The sequence below is a fragment of the Panulirus ornatus genome, chromosome 54, assembly GCF_036320965.1.
Source record: "Panulirus ornatus isolate Po-2019 chromosome 54, ASM3632096v1, whole genome shotgun sequence".
Classification (NCBI taxonomy): Eukaryota; Metazoa; Arthropoda; class Malacostraca; order Decapoda; family Palinuridae; genus Panulirus; species Panulirus ornatus.
This window is the reverse complement of record NC_092277.1, coordinates 5,247,593-5,272,834: the sequence shown is the minus strand read 5'-3', so window position 1 is coordinate 5,272,834 and position 25,242 is coordinate 5,247,593. Positions and strand designations below refer to the sequence as shown.

The 25,242-nt window shown below is 41.6% G+C and overlaps 1 protein-coding gene across 9 annotated transcripts in view; it reads left to right on the top strand.

The window, feature by feature from the left end:
- The first annotated feature begins 236 nt into the window (after positions 1-236).
- LOC139765362 (uncharacterized) overlaps positions 237-25,242 on the top strand; it is a 574,294-nt gene continuing 549,288 nt past the window's right edge. For 8 of the 9 annotated variants that reach the window (XR_011716647.1, XR_011716648.1, XR_011716650.1 and 5 more), the window contains exon 1: positions 237-5,624. The gene's annotated coding sequence lies outside the window, so the exon portion shown is untranslated. The remainder of the gene's footprint in view (positions 5,625-25,242) is intronic. The other variant, XR_011716651.1, reaches the window with a different exon arrangement.

Genomic DNA, 25,242 nt, shown 5'->3' with positions numbered 1-25,242 from the left:
AGTAGGGTTGAGGGTCAAGTCAATTGGGAGGTAACTTTGAATGGAGAAAAACTGGAGGAAGTGAAGTGTTTTAGATATCTGGGAGTGGATTTGGCAGCGGATGGAACCATGGAAGCGTAGGTGAATCATAGGGAAGTCTTGAAGAATGTGTGGAAGTCGAGAACTTTACCTCCGAAAGCAAAAATGGGTATGTTTGAAGGAATATTGGTTCCAACAATGTTGTATGGTTGCGAGGCGTGGGCTATGGATAGAATCGTGCGCAGGAGGGTGGATGTGCTGGAAATGAGATGTTTGAGGACAATATGTGGTGTGAGGTGGTTTGATCGAGTAAGTAACAATAGGGCAAGAGAGATGTGTGGTAATAAAAAGAGTGTGGTTGAGAGAGCAGAAGAGGGTGTTTTGAAATGGTTTGGTCACATGGAGAGAATGAGTGAGGAAAGATTGACCAAGAGGATATATGTGTCGGAGGTGGAGGGAACGAGGAGAAGTGGGACACCAAATTGGAGGTGGAAAGATGGAGTGAAAAAGATTTTGAGTGATCGGGCCTGAACATGCAGGAGGGTGAAAGGCGTGCAAGGAATAGAGTGAATCGGAACGATGTGTTATACCGGGGTCGACGTGCTGTCAATGGATTCAACAAGGGCATGTGAAGCGTCTGGGGTAAACCATGGAAAGTTCTGTGGGGCCTGGATGTGGAAAGGGAGCTGTGGTTTCGGTGCATTATTACATGACAGCTAGAGTCTGAGTGTGAACGAATGGGGCCTTTGTTGTCGTTTCCTAGCGCTATCTCGCACACATGAGGGGGTAGGGGTTTGTTATTCCATGTGTGGCGCGGTGGCGATGGGAATGAATAAAGGCAGACAGCATGAATTATGTACATGTGTATATATGTATATGTCTGTGTGTATATATATGTATATATTGAGATGTATAGGTATGTATATTTGCGTGTGTGGACTTGACTTGACTTGACCCTCAACCCTACTGTACCTGATAACCTAGCTCTTATTCACGTGTACTCTCAACTTTCTTCTTTCACACACTTTACCAAACTCAGTCACCAGCTTCTGCAGTTTCTCACCCGAATCAGCCACCAGCGCTGTATCATCAGCGAACACCAACTAACTCACTTCCCAAGCTCTCTCATCCACAACAGACTGCATACTTGCCCCTCTTTCCAAAACCCTTGCATTCACCTCCCTAACAACCCCATCCATAAACAAATTAAACAACCATGGAGACATCACACACGCCTGCCGCAAACTTACATTCACTGAGAACCAATCACTTTCCTCTCTTCCTACTTTACAACCTCGAAAAAAGCTTTTCACTGCTTCTAACAACTTGCCTCCCACACCATACATTCTTAATACCTTCCACAGAGCATCTCTATCAACTCTATCATATGCCTTCTCCAGATCCATATATGCTACATACAAATCCATTTACTTTTCTATGTATTTCTCACATACATTCTTCAAAGCAAACACCTGATCCACGCATCCTCTACAACTTCTGAAACCACACTGCTCTTCCCCAATCTGATGCTCTGTACATGCCTTCACCCTCTCAATCAATACCCTCCCATATAATTTACCAGGAATACTCAACAGACTTATACCTCTGTAATTTGAGCACTCACTCTTATCCCCTTTGCCTTTGTACAATGGCACTATGCAAGCATTCCGCCAATCCTCAGGCACCTCACCATGAGTCATACATACATTAAATAACCTTACCAACCAGTCAACAATACAGTCACCCCCTTTTTTAATAAATTCCACTGCAATACCATCCAAACCCGCTGCCTTGTCGGCTTTCATCTTCCGCAAAGCTTTTACTACCTCCTCTCTGTTTACCAAATCATTTTACCTAACCCTCCCACTTTGCACACCACCTCGACCGAAACACCCTATATCCGCGACTCTATCATGAAACACATTCAACAAACCTTCAAATACTCACTCCATCTCCTTCTCACATCATATATATATATATATATATATATATATATATATATATATATATATATATATATATATATATATAATATACATTTATTTATTATTATTTATTTAGTATACTTTGTCGCTGTCTCCCGCGTTACCGAGGTAGCGCAAGGAAACAGACGAAAGAATGGCCCAACCCACCCACATACACATGTATATACATACACGTCCACACACGCACATATACATACTTGTACATCTCAACGAATACATATATGCATATATATACACACGCAGACTTATATACACACTTACATAATTCATAGTCTGCCCTCGCCATCGCCGCTCCACCACAGATGAAATGACAACCCCCTCCCCCCGCATGTGCGCGAGGTAGCGCTACGAAAAGACAACAAAGGCCACATTCGTTCACACTCAGTCTCTAGCTGTCATATATAATGCATCGAAACCACAGCTGCCTTTCCACATCCAGGCCCCAGAGAGCTTTCTACGGTTTGCCTCAGACGCTTCACATGCCCTGATTCAATCCATTCACAGCACGTCGACCCCGGTATACCCATCGTTCCAATTCGCTCTATTCCTTGCACGCCTTTCACCCTACTGCATGTTCAGGCACCTATCACTCAAAATCTTTTTCACTCCATCTCTCCACCTCCAATTTGGTGTCCCACTTCTCGTTCCCTCCACCTCTGACACATATATCCTCTTGGTCAATCTTTCCTCACACATTCTCTCCATATGACCAAACCATTTCAAAACATCCTCCTCTGCTCTCTCAACCACACTCTTTTTATTACCACACACCTCTCTTACCCTGTTATTACTTACTCGATCAAACCACCTCACACCACACATTGTCCTCAAACATCTCATTTCCAGCACATTCACCCTCCTCCGAACAACTCTATCATAGATAGTATAGCCCACGCCTCACAACCATATAACATTGTTGGAACAACTATTCCCTCAAACATACCCATTTTTGCTTCCCAAGATAACGTTCTCGAATTCCACACTTTTTCAACGCTCCCAGAGCCTTCGACCCCTCCCCCACCCTATGATTCACTTCCGCTTCCATGGTTACATCCGCTGCCAAATCCACTCCCAGATATCTAAAACACTTCACTTCCTCCAGTTTTTCTTCATTCAAACTTATCTCCCAATTGACTTGTCCATCAACCCAACTGTACCTAATAACCTTGCTCTTATTCACATTTACTCTCAGCTTTCTTCTTTTACCCACTTTACCAAAACTCAGTCACCAGCTTCTGCAGTTTCTCACATGAATCAGCCACCAGCGCTGTATCATCAGCGAACAACTGACTCACTTCCCAAGCTCTCTCATCCACAACAGACTGCATACTTGCCCCTCTCTCCAAAACTCTTGCATTCACCTCCCTAACAACCCCATCCATAAGCAAATTAAACAACCATAGAGACATCACGCACCCCTGCCGCTAACCGACATTCACTGAGAACCAATCACTTTCGTCTCTTCCTACTCGTACACATGCCTTACATCCTCGATAAAAAATTTTCACTGCTTCTAACAACTTCCCCCCACACCATATATTCTTAATACCTTCCACAGAGCATCTCTATCATCTCTATAATATATCTTCTCCAGATCCATATATGCTATATACAAATCCATTTGCTTTTCTAAGTATTTCTCACATACATTCTTCAAAGTAAACACCTGATCCACACATCCTCTACAACTTCTGAAACCACACTGCACTTCCCCAATCTGATGCTCTGTACATGCCTTCACCCTCTCAATCAACACCCTCCCATATAATTTCCCAGGAATACTCAACAAACTTATACCTCTATAATTTGAGCACTCACCTTTATCCCCTTTGCCTTTGTACAATGGCACTATGCAACCATTCCTCCAATCCTCAGGCACCTCACCATGAGTCATACATTCATTGAATAACCTTACCAACCAGTCAACAATACAGTCACCCCCTTTTTTGAGAAATTCCACTGCAATACCATCCAAACCCGCCGCCTTGCTGGCTTTCATCTTCCGCAAAGCTCTTACTACCTCTTCTCTGTTTACCAAATCATTTTCCCTAACCCTCTGACTTTGCACACCACCTCGACCAAATCACCCTATATCTGCCACTCTATCATCAAACACATTCAACAAACCTTCAAAATACTCACTCCATATTCTCACATCACCACTACTTGTTATCACCTCCCCACTTGCCCCCTTCACCGATGTTCCCATTTGTTTCCCTTGTCCTACGCACTTTACCTCCTTCCAAAACATCTTTTTATTCTCCCTAGAATTTAATGATACTCTCTCACCCCAACTCTCATTTGCCCTCTTTTTCACCTCTTGCACCTTTCTCTTGACCTCCTGCCTCTTTCTTTTATACATTTCCCACTCATTTGCACTATTTCCCTGCAAAAATCGTCCAAATGCCTCTCTCTTCTCTTTCACTAATAATCTTACTTCTTCATGGTGACGTACATAATACTGAAGATAGACAGGATAAGTAAGAGAGTCATACATATATTATTTTAGAATTAAAGAATGCTTTTTTTTCTTTTTAGCTTTTATATTTTATACCTTACTGTCTTTTAGTAGAACCCAAATGAAAGATATTTGAATTACGGGTTTGATATAAATACACGTATATACCATATATCATCTTCTTCTAGTACACAAAATAATATTGATTGAGAATGGTTCTGAGGCATCCTCGCCTTTCAACTTATCAGGAAGCTTCGGCAGCTTTGGTGATAACGCTAAGTTCTCTTATCAGGTCATGGAGGGAGAGTCGGTCTGCGGGACACTCCTGCTTGGCAGAAACCTGAAGCAGGGTCAAAGCACGACACATGTTTGGGTCGAACAACTCGTTCTTGGCTTTGGCAATGACCTCACCAAATGAATAGACGTCGCTTGCTCGGGTAGAGGGCTTTGCTTCGTACAACTCGGGTGCAATCCAGGGCCGTCTAGGACTTGTTTTGCCGGAGGGCCAGAGGACTTCTCCAAGCCTGGTGCTAAGGCCGAAGTCAATAATGTGGATGTCATCCTTGGAAACGCCAACAGTTATATTGTTCAATTTGAGATCATTGTGGGCGAAACCCTTCTCGTGGATTTCGTGAAGTTTCTGGGCCACGAGGATGAGCTTCCGGATCACTTCCAGCTGCATGCATGTCTCGATGTAGCGGCCGTACGTCTGGCCAGTGTAAGTCATTATCACCCTGGCAGGCACCAGGCTCACTCCATGGATCTCGGGGGCTCCTCCAGCGCCTGCTAGTTCACGCTGAATCCTAATTTCTTTCAGCAATCCAGGAATGTTTTCCCTCCTCAAGAGAGTTTTCATAACCATTCTCTCACCATTAAAACGAACCATTTCCACGCTCCCGTTTCCCCCCTTGCCCAGCACCCTTATGCGTCGCACGACATCGTGGCCTGGACGCACGGCGAGATGGCGTTCATCTTCAGTGAGGAGACGTGCGTATTCATCTGCCTGGTCGATTTCCAAGAAGGAGATGGAGCTGAATGGATCGCTGCGTGGCTGTTCACGATGGAGGGCGGGTGCGTGGTGGGGCACCTTCCCCAACCCGTCGTCCACCACCACTGATTCACTGACAAATGTGTCGTCAGAGGACATTTTGGTATAACTAAGAGTAAGAACTCACCTGACACATACTCTTATATCCCAGATCATGAATTATAGTGAACTACATATGTAGTGAAGGATTATCTTCCGAGAAAATAGTGAAGATCAGCGTGTAGTGAGCATGACGGTGTAGTGAATATGGTCGACCATGTCAAGTATATTGAAGACGTATTGAAGTGTAGGCGAGGGTGTAGTGAAGATGAAGGGGGGGGGGGGGAGTTGTGTAGGTTAGATTGTAGAGAAGATGAGAGTGTAGTCCACCTTATTTTTGACCTCCGACCGCATTCTCTTATACCGACTAAAGGGGACGGGAACAGGGGGCTAGAAACCCTCCCCTCCTTGCATTGTAACTTTCTAAAAGGGACTGTCCTCTGTTTAGTGAAGTGCCACTGGCGTGTAACCCCACTGTCCTCTGTTTAGTGAAGTGCCACTGGCGTGTAACCCCACTGTCCTCTGTTTAGTGGAGTGCCACTGGTATGTAGCGTCATTGTTTTCTGTTCAGTGGATTGCCACTGGTATGTAATGCCACTGTCCTCAGTTCTGTGGATGCCACTGGTATGTGATAACAATGTTCTCTCTCCAGTAATTGTGTATTTGTAATTAGCTGTTTGTACTGTATGAGGGAAGATGTTTTACACCTGGACATTCTCTACTATCATATATGCTCTTTGTAGTAACCATTTCCTCAGTCAATCTTTTCCATTCATCCACCACTCTACCACTATTAAAGTATTTCTTTAAATCTTTTTTTTTCACTATGTTTTTCATGTTATATCCTCTGGTTGCTCCAACCCTGCATTTCTTAAATAACTGTCCACCATCCATATTGTCAATCTCTTTTTTAGATCTTAAAGTTTGTGATCAGGTCACCCCTCAGTCTTTTTTCTTCTATGATGGATGAATTTAAAGCCTCCAGCCTTTCCCTGTAACTTAAATCTCTTGATTCTGGTACCATCTCTGTTGCCCACCTCTGGACCTCTTTGAGTTATTTGTGCTTCTTAAGGTGCAATAACCAAACCTGAGAAGCACATTCCAGTTTTGGCCTTATGTAAGATATGATTGGCTCACAGAACATTTCCTATTCCATATACTTGAAAGCTATTCTGATATTTGCTAGCAGACAGTTTGTCACTTTTCTCCTAATATGGAGCTCTGGCAGCAGGTTACTGATGATGGTCTTTTGACACTCACAATCCTAAAGTTAATGTTCTGCTAAGTAATAATTTTGAGGCCATGTTTCATGCTGATGAAATGATGCAGTCCTCTTTATTTTTCATTTCCCTCATGACTTTTGTGTCACTTGCAAACATATTCAGGTAGGATTCAATGCCTTCAGGTAAGCCATTGATATAGATCAAGAACAATAATGTTCAAAGAAATGAACCCTGTGTGCTTTGTTCCCTCCCACTGAAATAATTTTCTCTCCATCATAGGAGTGATCCAGTTATTAATCAGCCTTCCATGATGTATGGAAAATCCTTTCTGTACCATTAGCATAGACTGATGAATATTGTTTCATTTTCTCATCAATTCCTTCCCCACTTTCTTTTCAAAAAGTTTGACCAGTAAAGCCTAATCATTTTATTTGATGTGATACTTTATTGGTAAATATAACGATGGTTTGGTCATCTACAGGTAAATTTGTTAATGGAATAGCTGTTAATTATAAGATCTTAGGAAAAATGTACTTACCTTTGGGAGGGCATCTACTCGAAGGCTGCATAGAATCTAATGAAATTATTTAGATAAATATGTTGATGTGTTTATGGATGGGGTTGTTAGGAAGGCGAATGCAAGAGTTTTGGAAAGAGGGGCAAGTATGCAGTCTGTTGTGGATGAGAGCTAGGGAAGTGAGTCCGTTGTTGTTCGCTGATGATACAGCGCTGGTGGCTGATTAATGTGAGAAACTGCAGAAGCTGGTGACGGAGTTTGGTAAAGTGTGTGAAAGAAGAAAGTTGAGAGTAAATGTGAATAAGAGCAAGGTTATTAGGTACAGTAGGGTTGAGGGACAAGTTAATTGGGAGGTAAGTTTGAATGGAGAAAAACTGGAGGAAGTGAAGTGTTTTAGATATCTGGGAGTGGATTTAGCAGCGGACGGAACCATGGAAGCGGAAGTGAATCATATGGTTTGAGAGGAGGCGAAAGTTCTGGGAGCGTTGAAGAATGTGTGGAAGTCGAGAACGTTATCTTGGAAAGCAAAAATGGGTATGTTTGAAGGAATAGTGGTTTCAACAATTTATATGGTTGCGAGGCGTGGGCTATGGATAGGGTTGTGCGCAGGAGGGTGGATGTGCTGGAAATGAGATGTTTGAGGACAATGTGTGGTGTGAGGTGGTTTGATCGAGTAAGTAATGTAAGGGTAAGACAGATGTGTGGAAATAAAAACAGCGTGGTTGAGAGAGCAGAAGAGGGTGTTTTGAAATGGTTTGGGCACATGGAGAGAATGAGTGAGGAAAGATTGACCAAGAGGATATATGTGTCGGAGGTGGAGGGAACGAGGAGAAGTGGGAGACCAAATTGGAGGTGGAAAGATGGAGTGAAAAAGATTTTGAGTGATCGGGGCCTGAACATGCAGGAGGGTGAAAGGCGGGCAAGGAATAGAGTGAATTGGATCGATGTGGTATACCGGGGTTGACGTGCTGTAAGTGGATTGAATCAGGGCATGTGAAGCGTCTGGGTTAAACTATGGAAAGTTGTGTGGGGCCTGGTTGTGGAAAGAGAGCTGTGGTTTCGGGTATTATTGCATGACAGCTAGAGACTGAGTGTGAACGAATGGGGCTTTTGTTGTCTTTTCCTAGCGCTACCTCGCAAATATGAGGGGGGAGGGGGATGGTATTCCATGTGTGGTGAGGTGGCGATGGGAATGAATAAAGGCAGACAGTGTGAATTGTGTGAATGGGTATATATGTATGTGTCTGTGTGTGTATATATATGTGTACATTGAGATGTATAGGTATGTATATTTGCGTGTGTGGACGTGTATGTATATACATGTGAATGGGGGTGGGTTGGGCCATTTCTTTCGTCTATTTCCTTGCGCTACCTCGCAAACGCGGGAGACAGCGACAAAGCAAAATGAAAAAAAAACATATATATATATATATATATATATATATATATAGGAAGAGAGGAAAGTGATTGGTTCTCAGTGAATGTAGGTTTGCGGCAGGGGTGTGTGATGTCTCCATGGTTGTTTAATTTGTTTATAGATGGGGTTGTTAGGGAGGTAAATGCAAGAGTCCTGGAAAGAGGGGCAAGTATGAAGTCTGTTGGGGATGAGAGAGCTTGGGAAGTGAGTCAGTTGTTGTTCGCTGATGATACAGCGCTGGTGGCTGATTCATGTGAGAAACTGCAGAAGCTGGTGACTGAGTTTGGTAAAGTGTGTGAAGAAGAAAGTTGAGAGTAAATGTGAATAAGAGCAAGGTTATTAGGTACAGTAGGGTTGAGGGTCAAGTCAATTGGGAGGTAAGTTTGAATGGAGAAAAACTGGAGGAAGTGAAGTGTTTTAGATATCTGGGAGTGGATTTGCAGCGGATGGAACCATGGAAGCGGAAGTGAATCATAGGGTTGGGGAGGGGGCGAAATTTCTGGGAGCCTTGAAGAATGTGTGGAAGTCGAGAACGTTATCTCGGAAAGCAAAAATGGGTATGTTTGAAGGAATAGTGGTTTCAACAATTTATATGGTTGCGAGGCGTGGGCTATAGATAGAGTTGTGCGCAGGAGGGTGGATGTGCTGGAAATGAGATGTTTGAGGACAATATGTGGTGTGAGGTGGTTTGATCGAGTAAGTAATGATAGGGTAAGAGAGATGTGTGGTAATAAAAAGGGTGTGGTTGAGAGAGCAGAAGAGGGTGTTTTGAAATGGTTTGGTCACATGGAGAGAATGAGTGAGGAAAGATTGACAAAGAGGATATATGTGTCAGAGGTGGAGGGAACGAGAAGTGGGAGACCAAATTGGAGGTGAAAAGATGGAGTGAAAAAGATTTTGAGTGATCGGGGCCTGAACATGCAGGAGGGTGAAAGGTGTGCAAGGAACAGAGTGAATTGGAACGATGTGGTATACCGGGGTTGACGTGCTGTCAGTGGATTGAATCAGGGCATGTGAAGCGTCTGGGGTAAACCATGGAAAGCTGTGTAGGTATGTATATTTGCGTGTGTGGACGTATGTATATACATGTGTATGGGGGTGGGTTGGGCCATTTCTTTCGTCTGTTTCCTTGCGCTACCTCGCAAGCGCGGGAGACAGCGACAAAGCAAAAAAAAAAAAAGAAAGAAAAAAAAAAAAAATATATATATATATATATATATATATATATATATATATATATATATATATATATATATATATATATATATATATATATATATATATATAAGGGTTTTGGAAAGAGGGGCAAGTATGCAGTCTGTTGTGAATGAGAGAGCTTGGGAAGTGAGTCAGTTGTTGTTCGCTGATGATACAGCGCTGGTGGCTGATTCATGTGAGAAACTGCAGAAGCTGGTGACTGAGTTTGGTAAAGTGTGTGAAAGAAGAAAGTTGAGAGTAAATGTGAATAAGAGCAAGGTTATTGGGTACAGTAGGGTTGAGGGTCAAGTCAAGTGGGAGGTAAGTTTGAATAGAGAAAAACTGGAGGAAGTGAAGTGTTTTAGAAATCTGGGAGTGGATTTGGCAGCGAATGGAACCATGGAAGCGGAGGTGAATCATAGGGTAGGGGAGGGGGCGAAAATTCAGGGAGCCTTGAAGAATGTGTGGAAGTCGAGAACGTTGTCTCGGAAAGCAAAAATGGGTATGTTTGAAGGAATAGTGGTTCCAACAATGTTGTATGGTTGCGAGGCGTGGGCTATGGATATAGTTGTGCGCAGGAGGTTGGATGTGCTGGAAATGAGATGTTTGAGGACAATATGTGGTGTGAGGTGGTTTGATCGAGTAAGTAATAATAGGGTAAGAGAGATGTGTGGCAATAAAAAGAGTGTGGTTGAGAGAGCAGAAGAGGGTGTTTTGAAACGGTTTGGTCACATGGAGAGAATGAGTGAGGAAAGATTGACAAAAAGGATATATGTATCAGAGGTGGAGGGAACGAGGAGAAGTGGGAGACCAAATTGGAGGTGGAAAGATGGAGTGAAAAAGATTTTGAGTGATTGGGGCCTGAACATGCAGGAGGGTGAAAGGCGTGCAAGGAATAGAGTGAATTGGAACGATGTGGTATACCGGGGTGGACGTGCTGTCAATGGATTGAACCAGGGCATGTGAAGCGTCTGGGGTAAACCATGGAAAGTTGTGTGGGGCCTGGATGTGGAAAGGGAGCTGTGGTTTCGGTGCATTATTACATGATGGCTAGAGACTGAATGTGAACGAAAGGGGCCTTTGTTGTCTTTTCCTAGCGCTACCTCGCACACATGAGGGGGGAGGGGGTTGTTATTTCATGTGTGGCGAGGTGGCGATGGGAATGAATATAGGCAGACAATATGAATTATGTACATGTGTATATATGTATATGTCTGTGTGTGTATATATATGTATACGTTGAGATGTATAGGTATTATATTTGCGTGTGTGGACGTGTATGTATATACATGTGTATGTGGGTGGGTTGGACCATTCTTTCGTCTGTTTCCTTGCGCTACCTTGTTAGCGCGGGAGACGGCGACAAAGCAAGATAAATGATATATATATATATATATATACATATATATATATATATATATATATATATATATATATATATATATATATACATATATATATATATATATATATTATCCCTGGGGATAGGGGAGAAAGAATACTTCCCACGTATTCCCTGCGTGTCGTAGAAGGCGACTAAAAGGGAAAGGAGGGGAGGGCTGGAAATCCTCCCCTCTCATTTTTGATTTTCCAAAGGAAGGAACAGAGAAGTGGGCCAAGTGGGGATTTCCCTCAAAGGCTCAGTCCTCTGTTCCTAAAGCTACCTCGCTTCCGCTGGAAATGGCGAATGGTATAAGAAGAATATATATATATATATATATATATATATATATATATATATATATATATATTTTTTTTTTTTTTTTTTATACTTTGTCGCTGTCTCCCGCGTTTGCGAGGTAGCGCAAGGAAACAGACGAAAGAAATGGCCCAACCCCCCCCCCATACACATGTATATACATACGTCCACACACGCAAATATACATACCTACACAGCTTTCCATGGTTTACCCCAGACGCTTCACATGCCTTGATTCAATCCACTGACAGCACGTCAACCCCGGTATACCACATCGCTCCAATTCACTCTATTCCTAAATATATATATATATATATATATATATATATATATATATATATATATATATATATATATATATATATATATATATATATCCCTGGGGATAGGGGAGAAAGAATACTTCCCACGTATTCCCTGCGTGTCGTAGAAGGCGACTAAAAAGGGAGGGAGCGGGGGGCTGGAAATCCTCCCCTCTCGTTTTTTTTTTTTCCAAAAGAAAGAACAGAGAAGGGGGCCAGGTGAGGATATTTCCTCAAAGGCTCAGTCCTCTGTTCTTAACGCTACCTCGCTAACGCGGGAAATGGCGAAGTGTGAAAGAAAGATATATATATATATATATATATATATATATATATATATATATATATATATATATATTTATGTATATATATATTTTTTTTTTTTTTTCATACTATTCGCCATTTCCCGCGATAGCGAGGTAGCGTTAAGAACAGAGGACTGGGCCTTTGAGGGAATATCCTCACCTGGCCCTCTTCTCTGTTCCTTCTTTTGGAAAAAAAAAAAAAAAATATATATATATATATATATATATATATATATATATATATATATATATATATATACACGTTGAGATGTATAGGCATGTATATTTGCGTGTGTGGACGTGTATGTATATACATGTGTATGTTGGTGGGTTGGGCCATTCTTCCGTCTGTTTCCTTGCGCTATCTCGCTAACGTGGGAAACTGCGACAAAGTATAATAAATAAAATTTGAATATGTTGATGTAGTTATATCTTAATGGGCTTCCTTTGTTGACTTGTAAGCGAATGAAAATGTATCCATATAGCTTAGATTAACATATAATGTAACTTCATAATTTCAGACGAAGCTCAAACCAGTTCATAAAGCAGTTGCCATGGCTTGACAAACCAATTTTCCTGACTCATGAGGAGGCAGATGGCTTCTGTGCTGAACCTGATCAATCAACCAGAGTAAGTTTTATCTTTAAGATACAAATGCGGTGTTTTTTTTTTTATATAATCCATCCTTGAGGATACAGTAAGATAGACAGGCATAGTGAGGGACTGCATGCAGTGAAAAGTTGAACATTTGGATAAATGTTTACAAGATGTGTAAAAACTGCAGAATGTGAGACTCGATTCTGTAGTGAAATAGATATGCTAGGATTCAGAATATGCATGTATGAATTAATGTTAAACTTTTATGATTTACCTAACTGTTATATTCATAGAAGTTCACAGGAAGTGAAAAAGCTATTACTTGATGTATGTTGTTCTTATCAGGATTGGTTTGTTTTTTGAGTTTTGCATATCTATAAGATCTCTAGGGTCCTAGTAAACTCTACCACATTGCCTTCTAATGAGGTAATTGCCTCCAACCCTGTGCAAACCACGAGAGAAAGATTAACAAAATAGATTTCATAATCCACCATTCATGCGTTTTTCATTTCATATTCCATACTGAATCCTTGATTTTCATGTCACTCCCATGTTGTGATGAGTTTAACATATTATTTCACTTTATAGTTTTGCAGTATTTTTTAAATGAGATTGCAATTTAGATCAGTCTTTATGGTTTTATTTATTTATTTATTTATTTTGCTTTGTCGCTGTCTCCCGCGTTAGCGAGGTAGCGCAAGGAAACAGACGAAAGAATGGCGCAACCCACCCACACACACATGTATATACATACACGTCCACACACGCACATATACATACCTATACATCTCAATGTATACATATATATACACACACAGGCTACATATATACACATGTACATAATTCATACTGTCTGCCTTTATCCATTCTCATCGCCACCTCGCCATGGAATAACATCCCCCTCCCCCCTCATGTGTGCGAGGTAGCGCTAGGAAAAGACAACAAAGGCCACATTCGTTCACACTCAGTCTCTAGCTGTCATGCAATAATGCCCGAAACCACAGCTCCCTTTCCACATCCAGGCCCCACACAAGTTTCCATGGTTTACCCCAGATGCTTCACATGCCCTGGTTCAATCCATTGACGTGTATTAATATTTGCTTCAGATCTGAATTAGTATGTTTGGACATAAGGATCATATGTGAATGTTAATTAAGTCTCCTCATCTGGTCATAAAGTATTAGAAGTTATTCTAATATCTTTCCAATCATTTATAAAAACAGGCTAGGCATTTGTTATGATCTACAATATGAAGACTGATATTCATTCATTTTTTTCTAGGGCTTCATCTTTCAGCCGAAAGTTTCATATTAAAGATCCAGGAGTTTCCTTGGACTTTTCCACCAGAGTCTTGGGAATGCATCTTCTGAAAAAACTGGACTTTCCTTCTATGGAATATTCCTTATACTCTATGAGCTTTGAAAGAGCTCAGAACATTCCACAGGATGAGAATGAGAGAAGGAAATAGTGCTTCACACAAGATGCCACACTGGAGCTTCCACAGTAAGTTGATGTACTTGATAATTGACAAGGGTGTACAGATACATAAACTGCTCTGTAATTTTATTTTGATTTCTCAAATGATTTGTTTCCACAATATTTCCTTTCAGAACATTGTTTCTACATTTCATATCCCACTTGTGTTTATCTACTGTCTAATCAGCACATAATTTTGTGTGATTAAAGCAGTAGTCAATTTCTGCAGCTCTTGACTCTTTTTATAGAATAAAGATAAATATGGACTGTATTCTATTCTTTTACACGTCACTCTAAATCACCTTGAAAAAACGTTTCTCACCACTGTCTCCCAGCCCTTCCAGTTCTCTTAATTCTATTTTTGTAGCTCCAGACTGACTCCTGTGATTCTCAAACAGAAGACTTGCTCAGAGGTTATTAGAATACCATTTTATCCCTTAACTAGAGTGTATCCTCCAGAATTTCACCATCTATGACCACCACCATATTTGTCAGGCCAGCTTATGCTTATTCAGAGAATCCTGATACTTGCCTTGGCCTGTGATGGCATTGGTGTGCAATACAGCTGTTATCCTCTGGTCACAAACCTGTATCACTCACTTGCAGTGATGCTGGTTGTGCTCACGAGAGTATATAACATTTTCAGTTTGTGACCTTAACTTTTGGCCTTGAAAGATGCAGGATCTTTATCATTATCTCTTGATTGTGGTGATATGAATAGCAATTACTTATTCCATTATTTGGGCCATGATAGATTAGTTAGCTCGTCAAGTTTTCATAAATTCATCTTGGCAGTACAGCCGGCTACAAAGCTTATCTTACACTTCTCTGTGGTTGTTTCTGATGCAAGTTTATGCCTACAGAATATTTTTTTTTCTTGTTGATTGCTTGATTTTCTGGACTTTTAATTAGACAAGGCCTTGCAGGTATTCACCAGGATGGTTCCATGAATTTCTGTTGTGGTTAATTGCTCATCATGCCAAGGACATATATTGATCATGGAAGTAGTTCTCATAGGCAAGGCTTGCCTTTGCATTGCATTAGTAAAATCTTTAAGATTGCAAGTCTTTGCATTGCATTAGTAAAATCTTTAAGATTGCAAGTCTTTGCATTGCATTAGTAAAATCTTTAAGATTGCAACCCGTTGCATTGCATTAGTAAAATCTTTAAGATTAATCCCAAAAGTGGGTAACTCAGTATTTTGGTGTATGTTTGACATCCTGAATCTTGTACACATATGGGGATACTGTTGAATGGTGTCCTGTGATGTTGGCATTATAATCGACTCAGTGGAAATGTTGAGTTATCACCATGATAATATGTAAATGGCTCCTTTCTTTTATCTGGATTGTGTCAGTGTCTGTTTCTAATGTGTCCTGTCAACACACGGAAAGAGAAATGAGACAGGCCTCGAGCCCTAAGCTTTTGTACTGTTGGTGCACAAGAGGAAAAAGATGGGGGGTGTCCACCCGAGAGTAATCTTGTGATCTCCTTTGGGACTGTTACGTACAGAATCTTAACGAAGTTTTGGTTGTGTATAGTACACTAGATATTAGTTCAAAATGATGGACAGTTACAACGTTATTGAGTTTAAAGATGCTTAGAGTGTGTTATAGGACTGACAGAAGTGGAATCATAACCTTTCTTTAACTAGGTTGCACTAGTCTTGGTCATGGAAGGTGTTTTGAGACCCCAAACAAAACTTTAGTTCCCCATCTAAATATTGGTACCAAGACTTAATGTTAATAGGTCTAACTGAAATGGAATCTTAGCTTTCAAATTTGGCTATATGGCAATGGATACACATATCAAAAAGCTTTTGAAATTCCTTCAGGATCCAAACAGAACCTGGTTTCCATTTTTAGTTTATCTATTATACTTGATCTCCATTTCCCACATTAGTGTGGTAGCACCAGAAAGACAGAAGAAAGACCCATCTACTACCATATACATTATTCATTATACTTAATTGCTGTTTCCCGCATCAGCGAGGTAGCAGCAGGAAACAGACAAAGAACAGCCCATCCGCTCATTATTCATATTTATTTATTATACTTTGTCGTTATCTCCTACGTTAGCAAGGTAGCGCAAGGAAACAAGACGAAAGAATGGCCCAACCCACCCACATACACATGTATATACATACACGTCCACGTCCACACGCACATACACATACCTATACATCTCAACGCATACATATATATATATATATATATATATATATATATATATATATATATATATATATATATATATATATATATATATATATATATATATACACACACATAGACATATACATATATACACATGTACATAATTCATACTGTCTGCCCTTATTCATTCCCGTCGCCACCCCACCACACATGAAATGAACGAATGTGGCCTTTGTCGTCTTTTCCATCCACTCATATACGCATATATATACATAAACACCCACATACACATATATACATATACATGTCAACAAAAACATACATATACATACACATACACAGACATATACATACATACACATGCACATATTCATACTTGCTTGCCTTCTTCCTTCCCGACACCACACTGCCCCACAGGAAAACAACATCGCTATTTATTTTATTTATTATACTTGATCACCATTTTCTGTGTCATTGCCTGGAAACAGATGAAGAATGGCCTATCCACTCATATATACATAACACCCATATTTCTTTTATATTTTTCATTTTGCTTTGTCGCTGTCTCCCGCGTTTGCGAGGTAGCGCAAGGAAACAGACGAAAGAAATGGCCCAACCTACCCCATACACATGTATATACATACACGTCCCCACACGCAAATATACATACCCATACATCTCAATGTACACAATATACACACACAGACATATACATATATACACATGCACACAATTCACACTGTCTGCCTTTATTCATTCCCATCGCCACCTCGCCACACATGGAATAACATCCCCCTCCCCCCTCATGTGTGCTAGGTAGCGCTAGGAAAAGACAACAAAGGCCCCATTCATTCACACTCAGTCTCTAGCATTCATGCAATAATGCCCAAAACCACAGCTCCCTTTCCACATCCAGACCCCACAGAACTTTCCATGGTTTACCCCAGACACTTCACATGCCCTGATTCAATCCATTGACAGCACATCAACCCCGGTATACCACATCGGTCCAATTCACTCTATTCCTTGCCCGCTTTTCACCCTCCTGCATGTTCAGGCCCCGATCACTCAAAATCTTTTTCACTCCATCTTTCCACCTCCAATTTGGTCTCCCACTTCTCCTCGGTCCCTCCACCTCCTACACATGTATCCTCTTATATATATATATATATATTTTTTATTTATTTATTCATTTATTATACTTTGTCGCTGTCTCCCGCGTTTGCGAGGTAGCGCAAGGAAACAGACGAAAGAAATGGCCCAACCCCCCCATACACATGTATATACATACGTCCACACACGCAAATATACATACCTACACAGCCTTCCACGGTTTACCCCAGACGCTTCACATGCCCTGCTTCAATCCACTGACAGCACGTCAACCCCGGTATACCACATCGCTCCAACTCACTCTATTCCTTGCCCTCCTTTCACCCTCCTGCATGTTCAGGCCCCGATCACACAAAATCTTTTTCACTCCATCTTTCCACCTCCAATTTGGTCTCCCTCTTCTCCTTGTTCCCTCCACCTCCGACACATATATCCTCTTGGTCAATCTTTCCTCACTCATTCTCTCCATGTGCCCAAACCACTTCAAAACACCCTCTTCTGCTCTCTCAACCACGCTCTTTTTATTTCCACACATCTCTCTTACCCTTACGTTACTCACTCGATCAAACCACCTCACACCACACATTGTCCTCAAACATCTCATTTCCAGCACATCCATCCTCCTGCGCACAACTCTATCCATAGCCCACGCCTCGCAACCATACAACATTGTTGGAACCACTATTCCTTCAAACATACCCATTTTTGCTTTCCGAGATAATGTTCTCGACTTCCACACATTCTTCAAGGCCCCCAGGATTTTCGCCCCCTCCCCCACCCTATGATCCACTTCCGCTTCCATGGTCCCATCGGCTGCCAGATCCACTCCCAGATATCTAAAACACTTCACTTCCTCCAGTTTTTCTCCATTCAAACTCCCCTCCCAATTGACTTGACCCTCAACCCTACTGTACCTAATAACCTTGCTCTTATTCACATTTACTCTTAACTTTCTTCTTCCACACACTTTTCCAAACTCAGTCACCAGCTTCTGCAGTTTCTCACATGAATCAGCCACCAGCGCTGTATCATCAGCGAACAACAACTGACTCACTTCCCAAGCTCTCTCATCCCCAACAGACTTCATACTTGCCCCTCTTTCCAAAACTCTTGCATTTACCTCCCTAACAACCCCATCCATAAACAAATTAAACAACCATGGAGACATCACACACCCCTGCCGCAAACCTACATTCACTGAGAACCAATCACTTTCCTCTCTTCCTACAAGTACACATGCCTTACATCCTCGATAAAAACTTTTCACTGCTTCTAACAACTTTCCTCCAACACCATATATTCTTAATACCTTCCACAGAGCATCTCTATCAACTCTATCATATGCCTTCTCCAGATCCATAAATGCTACATACAAATCCATTTGCTTTTCTAAGTATTTCTCACATACATTCTTCAAAGCAAACACCTGATCCACACATCCTCTACCACTTCTGAAACCACACTGCTCTTCCCCAATCTGATGCTCTGTACATGCCTTCACCCTCTCAATCAATACCCTCCCATATAATTTACCAGGAATACTCAACAAACTTATACCTCTGTAATTTGAGCACTCACTCTTATCCCCTTTGCCTTTGTACAATGGCACTATGCACGCATTCCGCCAATCCTCAGGCACCTCACCATGAGTCATACATACATTAAATAACCTTACCAACCAGTCAACAATACAGTCACCCCCTTTTTTAATAAATTCCACTGCAATACCATCCAAACCTGCTGCCTTGCCGGCTTTCATCTTCCGCAAAGCTTTCACTACCTCTTCTCTGTTTACCAAATCATTTTCCCTAACCCTCTCACTTTGCACACCACCTCGACCAAAACACCCTATATCTGCCACTCTGTCATCAAACACATTCAACAAACCTTCAAAATACTCACTCCATCTCCTTCTCACATCACCACTACTTGTTATCACCTCCCCACTTGCGCCCTTCACCGAAGTTCCCATTTGCTCCCTTGTCTTACGCACTTTATTTACCTCCTTCCAGAACATCTTTTTATTCTCCCTAAAATTTAATGATACTCTCTCACCCCAACTCTCATTTGCCCTTTTTTTTCACCTCTTGCACCTTTCTCTTGACCTCCTGTCTCTTTCTTTTATACATCTCCCACTCAATTGCATTTTTTCCCTGCAAAAATCGTCCAAATGCCTCTCTCTTCTCTTTCACTAAAACTCTTACTTCTTCATCCCACCACTCACTACCCTTTCTAATCAACCCACCTCCCACTCTTCTCATGCCACAAGCATCTTTTGCGCAATCCATCACTGATTCCCTAAATACATCCCATTCCTCCCCCACTCCCCTTACTTCCATTGTTCTCACCTTTTTCCATTCTGTACTCAGTCTCTCCTGGTACTTCCTCACACAGGTCTCCTTCTCAAGCTCATATATATATATATATATATATATATATATATATATATATATATATATATATATATATATATATATATATATATATATATGTATATCGAGACAGACTTCCCCAGAACTTTTTAAAGGGGAAGTAAATGTTTATAGTTGTGTTACTGGAGTGATAGTTTTCATGCATGGTGTTTTGACAAGAAAATAGTGAAGTTGGAGAAAAATGTAGCTTAGACATTGAAGCTTATTGATTCAGTGGTGAAATTGATGAGAACTGCTATTGACGTTTGTGTGAATAAATTGTACATTTCCTTTTCCATAGCCAGAGGTTGAACCATTATGTGACGTTCATTTTTTCATTCATTTCAAGCTAAAAGTTTGTTTTCTAAATTGTTTCTTACATTTTTTCATATGTATATATATGTATGTGTGTGTGTGTGTGTGTGCGTGTGTGTGTGTGTGTGTATATATATGTATATTATCCCTGGGGATAGGGGTGAAAGAATACTTCCCACGTATTCCTCGCGTGTCGTAGAAAGCGACTAGAGGGGACGGGAGCGGGGGGCCGGAAATCCTCCCCTCCTTGTATTAACTTTCTAAAATGGGAAACAGAAGAAGGAGTCACGCGGGGAGTGCTCATCCTCCTCGTAGGCTCAGAGTGGGGTGCCTAAATGTGTGTGGATGTAACCAAGATGTGAAAAAAGGAGAGATAGGTAGTATGTTTGAGGAAAGGAACCTGGATGTTTTGGCTCTGAGTGAAACGAAGCTCAAGGGTAAAGGGGAAGAGTGGTTTGGAAATGTCTGGGGAGTGAAGTCAGGGGTTAGTGAGAGGACAAGAGCAAGGGAAGGAGTAGCAATACTCCTAAAACAGGAGTTGTGGGAGTATGTGATAGAATGTAAGAAAGTAAATTCTCGATTAATATGGGTAAAATTGAAAGTTGATGGAGAGAGGTGGGTGATTATTGGTGCATATGCACCTGGGCATGAGAAGAAAGATCATGAGAGGCAAGTGTTTTGGGAGCAGCTAAATGAGTGTGTTAGCGGTTTTGATACACGAGACCGGGTTATAGTGATGGGTGATTTGAATGCAAAGGTGAGTAATGTGGCAGTTGAGGGAATAATTGGTATGCATGGGGTGTTCAGTGTTGTAAATGGAAATGGTGAAGAGCTTGTAGATTTATGTGCTGAAAAAGGACTGATGATTGGGAATACCTGGTTTAAAAAGCGAGATATACATAAGTATACTTATGTAAGTAGGAGAGATGGCCAGAGAGCGTTATTGGATTACGTGTTAATTGACAGGCGTGCGAAAGAGAGACTTTTGGATGTCAATGTGCTGAGAGGTGCAACTGGAGGGATGTCTGATCATTATCTTGTGGAGGCTAAGGTGAAGATTAGTATGGGTTTTCAGAAAAGAAGAGTGAATGTTGGGGTGAAGAAGGTGGTGAGAGTAAGTGAGCTTGGGAAGGAGACCTGTGTGAAGAAGTATCAGGAGAGACTGTGTACAGAATGGAAAAAGGTGAGAACAATGGAAGTAAGGGGAGTGGGGGAGGAATGGGATGTATTTAGGGAATCAGTGATGGATTGCGCAAAAGATGCTTGTGGCATGAGAAGAGTGGGAGGTGGGCTGTTTAGAAAGGGTAGTGAGTGGTGGGATGAAGAAGTAAGAGTATTAGTGAAAGAGAAGAGAGAGGCATTTGGACGATTTTTGCAGGGAAAAAATGCAATTGAGTGGGGGAAGTATAAAAGAAAGAGACAGGAGGTCAAGAGAAAGGTGCAAGAGGTGAAAAAAAGGGCAAATGAGAGTTGGGGTGAGAGAGTATCATTAAATTTTAGGGAGAATAAAAAGATGTTCTGGAAGGAGGTAAATAGGGTGCGTAAGACAAGGGAGCAAATGGGAACTTCAGTGAAGGGCGTAAATGGGGAGGTGATAACAAGTAGTGGTGATGTGAGAAGGAGATGGAATGAGAATTTTGAAGGTTTGTTGAATGTGTCTGATGACAGAGTGGCAGATATAGGGTGTTTTGGTCGAGGTGGTGTGCAAAGTGAGAGGGTTAGGGAAAATGATTTGGTAAACAGAGAAGAGGTAGTAAAAGCTTTGCGGAAGATGAAAGCCGGCAAGGCAGCAGGTTTGGATGGTATTGCAGTGGAATTTATTAAAAAAGGGGGTGACTGTATTGTTGACTGGTTGGTAAGGTTATTTAATGTATGTATGACTCATGGTGAGGTGCCTGAGGATTGGCGGAATGCGTGCATAGTGCCATTGTACAAAGGCAAAGGGGATAAGAGTGAGTGCTCAAATTACAGAGGTATAAGTTTGTTGAGTATTCCTGGTAAATTATATGGGAGGGTATTGATTGAGAGGGTGAAGGCATGTACAGAGCATCAGATTGGGGAAGAGCAGTGTGGTTTCAGAAGTGGTAGAGGATGTGTGGATCAGGTGTTTGCTTTGAAGAATGTATGTGAGAAATACTTAGAAAAGCAAATGGATTTGTATGTAGCATTTATGGATCTGGAGAAGGCATATGATAGAGTTGATAGAGATGCTCTGTGGAAGGTATTAAGAATATATGGTGTGGGAGGCAAGTTGTTAGAAGCAGTGAAAAGTTTTTATCGAGGATGTAAGGCATGTGTACGTGTAGGAAGAGAGGAAAGTGATTGGTTCTCAGTGAATGTAGGTTTGCGGCAGGGGTATGTGATGTCTCCATGGTTGTTTAATTTGTTTATGGATGGGGTTGTTAGGGAGGTAAATGCAAGAGTCTTGGAAAGAGGGGCAAGTATGAAGTCTGTTGTGGATGAGAGAGCTTGGGAAGTGAGTCAGTTGTTGTTCGCTGATGATACAGCGCTGGTGGCGGATTCATGTGAGAAACTGCAGAAGCTGGTGACGGAGTTTGGAAAAGTGTGTGGAAGAAGAAAGTTAAGAGTAAATGTGAATAAGAGCAAGGTTATTAGGTACAGTAGGGTTGAGGGTCAAGTCAATTGGGAGGTGAGTTTGAATGGAGAAAAACTGGAGGAAGTGAAGTGTTTTAGATATCTGGGAGTGGATCTGTCAGCGGATGGAACCATGGAAGCGGAAGTGGATCATAGGGTGGGGGAGGGGGCGAAAATTTTGGGAGCCTTGAAAAATGTGTGGAAGTCGAGAACATTATCCCGGAAAGCAAAAATGGGTATGTTTGAAGGAATAGTAGTTCCAACAATGTTGTATGGTTGCGAGGCGTGGGCTATGGATAGAGTTGTGCGCAGGAGGATGGATGCGCTGGAAATGAGATGTTTGAGGACAATGTGTGGTGTGAGGTGGTTTGATCGAGTAAGTAACGTAAGGGTAAGAGAGATGTGTGGAAATAAAAAGAGCGTGGTTGAGAGAGCAGAAGAGGGTGTTTTGAAATGGTTTGGGCACATGGAGAGAATGAGTGAGGAAAGATTGACCAAGAGGATATATGTGTCGGAGGTGGAGGGAACGAGGAGAAGAGGGAGACCAAATTGGAGGTGGAAAGATGGAGTGAAAAGGATTTTGTGTGATCGGGGCCTAAACATGCAGGAGGGTGAAAGGAGGGCAAGGAATAGAGTGAATTGGAGCGATGTGGTATACAGGGGTTGACGTGCTGTCAGTGGATTGAATCAAGGCATGTGAAGCGTCCGAGGTAAACCATGGAAAGCTGTGTAGGTATGTATATTTGCGTGTGTGGACGTGTGTATGTACATGTGTATGGGGAGGGTTGGGCCATTTCTTTCGTCTGCTTCCTTGCGCTACCTCGCAAACGCGGGAGACAGCGACAAAGTATAAAAAAAAAAAAATGTATATATATATATATATATATATATATATATGTTAGGGAGGTGAATGCAAGAGTTTTGGAAAGAGGGGCAAGTATGAGAGAGATTGGGAAGTGAGTCAGTTGTTGTTCGCTGATGATACAGCGCTGGTGGCTGATTCATGTGAGAAACTGCAGAAGCTGGTGACTAAGTTTGGTAAAGTGTGTGAAAGAAGAAAGTTAAGAGTAAATGTGAATAAGAGGAAGGTTATTAGGTACAGTAGGGTTGAGGGTCAAGACAATTGGGAGGTAAGTTTGAATGGAGAAAAACTGGAGGAAGTAAAGTCTTTTAGATATCTGGGAGTGGATCTGGCAGCGGATGGAACCATGGAAGCGGAAGTGGATCATAGGGTGGGGGAGGGGGTGAAAATCCTGGGAGCCTTGAAGAATGTGTGGAAGTCGAGAACATTATCTCGGAAAGCAAAAATGGGTATGTTTGAAGGAATAGTGGTTCCAACAATGTTGTATGGTTGCGAGGCGTGGGCTATGGATAGAGTTGTGCGCAGGAGGATGGATGTGCTGGAAATGAGATGTTTGAGGACAATGTGTGGTGTGAGGTGGTTTGATCGAGTAAGTAACGTAAGGGTAAGAGAGATGTGTGGAAGTAAAAAGAGCGTGGTTGAGAGAGCAGAAGAGGGTGTTTTGAAATGGTTTGGGCACATGGAGAGAGTGAGTGAGGAAAGATTGACCAAGAGGATATATGTGTCGGAGGTGGAGGGAACGAGGAGAAGTGGGAGACCAAATTGGAGGTGGAAAGATGGAGTGAAAAAGATTTTGTGTGATCGGGGCCTGAACATGCAGGAGGGTGAAAGGAGGGCATGGAATAGAGTGAATTGGATCGATGTGGTATACCAGGGTTGACGTGCTGTCAGTGGATTGAATCAGGGCGTGTGAAGCTTCTGGGGTAAACCATGGAAAGCTGTGTAGGTATGTATATTTGCGTGTGTGGACGTATGTATATACATGTGTATGAGGGTGGGTTGGGCCATTTCTTTCGTCTGTTTCCTTGCGCTACCTCTCAAACGCGGGAGACAGCGATAAAGCAAAAAATATATATATATATATATATATATATATATATATATATATATATATGTATGTATATATATATATATATATATATATATATATATATATATATATATATATATATATATATATATATATATATATAGGTACAGTAGGGTTGAGGGTCAAGTCAATTGGGAGGTGAGTTTTAATGGAGAAAAACTGGAGGAAGTGAAGTGTTTTAGATATCTGGGAGTGGATCTGGCAGCGAATGGAACCATGGAAGCGGAAGTGGATCATAGGGTGGGGGAGGGGGCGAAAATTCTGGGAGCCTTGAAGAATGTGTGGAAATCGAGAGCATTATCTCGGAAAGCAAAAATGGGTATGTTTGAAGGAATAGTGGTTCCAACAATGTTGTATGGTTGCGAGGCGTGGGCTATGGATAGAGTTGTGCGCAGGAGGATGGATGTGCTGGAAGTGAG